Below are 3034 nucleotides of genomic sequence, written 5' to 3'. Positions count from 1 at the left end.
TGTCCATCTTTTCCAGCTAGCTTATTAGCTCACTGGAGTAACTGCTTTGTTTCATAGGGCTGCATAAGGTGTCTGGTGCAGTACAATCTAAATCTCCAATGGAGACTCTTGGTCCTATCATAATAGCAATAATCATAAGCAAAGCTGGAATTAGAATCTGGAATAGTGGAAAGAAAGCATAATTAACTTAGGGAAATTACTACGACCACTGGAGGTTATAGAGGCAGATAGCAGGGCTATGCGAAATTTCGCCGAGTGTTTCGTTTTGACGCTGTTTTGAGCTCAAAACAGCAAAATTGAAACAATGAAAGGCTTCAAAACAGCCTCAAAACTAAATGAGGGCATTTGAAATGTTTCAAAAGTTTTGAAACATTTCAGATTTCAAAGCTGGGCTTGCTTGCAGGGAAACAGAAAGTAAGGAAAGGGAGGGGGAAGGGGTAGTGGGAAAGACTGCTCTGTTATTAACTGTGTAGCTAGCCAGTGACTGTGATCCTTCCCTGAGGTCCCATCCAATCCCAGTACTCTGGGGGAGGGATGGAAAAACAGCTGCATCTTAACACACGCACACACACTCACGTGTCACGAGTTTTGCTCCTCAGCAGCCTGTGGTGCAGTCTCCCAGAAACCCCTGCACCTATCTCCTTGAAAGCTGGCAGGCTTCATGGCCCCAGCAGGGGCTACCATGCCTGCAGTTTTCACCCTGCTGTGCCTTAACATACACACATGACACAAGTTTTGCTTGTCCGCAGCTTGAGATGCAGTTTCCCAGAAACCCTTGTACCCATCTCCTTGAAACTTGACAAGCTACGTGGACTCATCAGGGGCTATCCTCCCTGCTGTTTTCATTTGAATCAGGCAAGGAATGACGAAGTCATAGGCAGTTTTGTGATTCCCCATTATAGCCTGTGGGCAAAATGTTGAAACAGTGTCGAAACAGCGAAACAGTTTTCACAAAACGAAACGGTGGTTTCGAAACTAAACAAAACTCGAAATGAATTACTGTCCTGTTAAAACGGCAAAATGGAAGTATAAATGAAATGTTGCGGTTTCACACAGCTCTAGCAGATAGTATACTCAAGTTCAAGAAGGACATGGAGGACAGATCCATTAATAGCTATTAAATAGAAAAATCTACTGAAATCCCTATAGAAATGAGGGCTGATGAGAAGGACATTGTAGTAAGGAATGGATTGCTCTAGATGTCCCCTATTTATATACCATATTTACTTGAAAACAAGATGGGGGGGTTTTCTCCTCCCAATTGGCAAGGGGAAAAAGAAGTTTGTCTTATAATTACATAAGGAAACCTTACTAAGCACATTGTTTACCATTAAACTGCTGCCAAAAGCAGCATTTGCTCAGCAATGAAAAGCGACTATGAAATTGATTAAATACAGCCAACACTGAGCGTGACTACAAAACACATGGCCAACATTGGAAAACATGAACCTACCACAAGAACAAGTTAGTACAGCCTATCTGAATGAGACCCATTAAGCACAGTCCCCCTCACCACCAACTCTTGGTAGCCTCAATCTGCCCTCTCCTGCCCCTTCTTTCCCCCATGGCCCTTCCCCACTACACACTTACCTGCTGGGTGTCGTGAATCAGAGCAGCCGCCGGCAGCCGTCTGACTCACACCGGAGTGTTTAGATTTTGAACTCGGCAGGTGGGTAATTGATGGATGGAGTGGAATTAACCAGGCACAGACGCGTGTAGGTTACAGGAGTTTGTTTACTTACATCGCCTAGATAGTGATGACGACGCAGGCGAGCCTTTGTTCCGTTACAGCTTCGGTTACAGAGTTGAGTATATGCATTCAGGTTACAGCAAAGTAATGACGGACGTGGCGTCGGAATGGACGGTCGCGCTTGCAAGACTTTTCTACGTCGATATTTTACGATGACGGGGATGATTGATTGGGAATTGATCAAGTTCCCAACTCTCTGGGGACGAGCACAGGTGTCTCCTTAGAAATCCCCAGAGTTCTCCGCCTTGGGCGGAAACCGTTAAACTATTTATAGGCAGAGGTGTTTGACAGAGATACCCAATTGTGAACCGTTATATGGAATCTTTAATTTTTGGCAGGTGGCAGCTCTTTGTCTCCTCAAGTTACAAGGTAGTGGGTTAGGTTTCTCTACCTGTTACGTGTGTGTTACGTGTGAGGAGCTTATGCTTATTTTTGACCAATTATATATAGTTTCCCCTCACTTTTTATTTCAGCTGACCAATTATCTATAGTACTCCAGCCGCGTTTTGTTTCAAGGAATTTTTGGCAGGGATGTCTTTTAACCCTTAATCATCAAAATGAGGATGATTTGAATGGTATTTCTTGCTTAGTGGCATGGGCACAATTTAATTGGGTTGTGACACTGGGTAGTGTCTGTGTCTGTGTGTCTGTCCCATGGTGAAGGAGGGAATGGAGCAGAGGCAGGGGCTGGAGTAAACGGGACCCTGGAGCAGGTCATGAGGTGCTCAGAGTTGCAGGCAGTTTGGCCTGGGGTATGGGGGGGAGGGGGGGAGGCTCCCCCTGCTGTGCACATCCCTAGGGGAGGCATGGGGGGCCCCCAAGATCTATATGTGGGGCGGAGGCAGGCTGCCGCTGCAAGCTGGGCTCTGTGTCCCACTGCCGTTGCTTCAGAAGCCACGTGACTAGAGGTACGTTGATACATCAGTCCGACATCGGATCAGCACCAATATAAAGAAATTAACTATCAGAAATCAGCTTTTTTTTCCTGATGTAGCTGATAAAATGTCCAATAAAATACCCTGTGCATGCGCGCGGCCATGGCGCAGCACATAGGTGGCAAGGAGCACAGCCTGGCAGTGTGGAGAGCCGCGTCCAGCTGGTAAGTCTGTTGTGGTGGAAGGGGAGGGGAAAGGAAAGGGGCATGGGAGGGGCAGATCAAGGTTCCCCACGGTGAGGGAGGGAGTAGGGCTGGGGCAGGCGCTGCCCAGCCAGAGCACAGTGGAGCACAGAGCAGAGCCATGGCTCATCTGGGGGGTCCTGGGGGGGTGGGGGTTAGCTCCCACT

At 47.3% G+C, this 3034-nt stretch overlaps 1 protein-coding gene across 1 annotated transcript in view; it reads right to left on the bottom strand.

The window, feature by feature from the left end:
- The window catches only part of LOC102384928 (aryl hydrocarbon receptor-like), an 86240-nt gene that overhangs the window by 46169 nt on the left and 37037 nt on the right, over positions 1–3034 (bottom strand). The gene's annotated exons all lie outside the window — the stretch shown is intronic.

The sequence above is a fragment of the Alligator sinensis genome, unplaced genomic scaffold (genome assembly GCF_000455745.1).
Source record: "Alligator sinensis unplaced genomic scaffold, ASM45574v1 scaffold233_2, whole genome shotgun sequence".
Classification (NCBI taxonomy): Eukaryota; Metazoa; Chordata; order Crocodylia; family Alligatoridae; genus Alligator; species Alligator sinensis.
The sequence above is the reverse complement of the archived record's forward strand: the minus strand, read 5'-3'. Positions and strand labels throughout refer to the sequence as shown.